Raw genomic sequence first — 1043 nt, 5'->3', positions numbered from 1 at the left:
ATACTTAACAGTTGCTTGGTTTTCACTGATATTGAATGTAATAAAGCTGTAAGTTTAAACTATACCTTTTTCATAAGACTTAAAGCTCAATGTACCAATCTAGTTAATTTAGTCACAAATCTAGTCATTTTGTATAAAAATAACATCACTTTCATTTTTCCTTTAATTAATGTTCAGTTAAGTTTAACAAATAATATTTTCTTAAATAATTAACCTAACTTAACCATCATGGCTAATTAAATCCCTTTAAATGTTAGGCCAGGTGTAGTGACTCATGCCTGTAATCCAAGCACTTGAGGAGGCTGAGGAGGGTGAGTCACTTGAGGTCAGGTATTCAAGACCAACCTGGCCAACATGGTGAAACGCCATCTCTACTAAAAATTTAAAAATTCGCTGGATGTGGTGGTATGCACCTGTAATCCCAGGTACTTGGAGGCTGAGGCATGAGAATTGCTTGAACCTGGGAGGCAGAAGTTGCAGTGAGCTGAGATCATACCACTACACTCCAGTCTGGGCAACAGTGCAAGACTCTGTCTCAAAACACTAACAAAAATAGGCTGGGTGTGAGGTGGCTGATGCCTGTAATCCCAGCACTTTGGGAGGCTGAGGCAGGTGAATCACAAGATTAGGAGTTTGAGACCAGCCTGGCCAACATGGCAAAACCCCATCTCTACTAAAAATACAAAAATTAGCTGGGCATGGTGGTAGGCATCTGTAATCCCAGCTACTCAGGAGGCTAAGGCAGGAGAATCACTTGAAATTGGAAGGCGGAGGTTGCAGTGAGCCAAGATTGCGCCACTGCACTGCAGCCTGGATGAAAGAGCAAAACTCTGTCTAAAAACAAAAAAACAAAAAACAAAAACTAAACTAACTAACTAAATATTAAACTATAATCTCAAATTTAATATACGGTTGACCCTTGAACAACCCAGGTTTGAACGGCAAGGATCTCCTTAAAAATATGAGTTTTTTTCAATAAAAGTTACACCAAGTATGCCTACCTCTCCTACCTCCCCTTCTACCCTTCCCTGCTTTTTCCACCT

The sequence above is a fragment of the Aotus nancymaae genome, unplaced genomic scaffold (assembly GCF_030222135.1).
Source record: "Aotus nancymaae isolate 86718 unplaced genomic scaffold, 86718_ANA_hifiasm-v0.15.2.pri h1tg000007l, whole genome shotgun sequence".
Lineage (NCBI taxonomy): Eukaryota > Metazoa > Chordata > Mammalia > Primates > Aotidae > Aotus > Aotus nancymaae.
The sequence above is the reverse complement of the archived record's forward strand: the minus strand, read 5'-3'. Positions refer to the sequence as shown.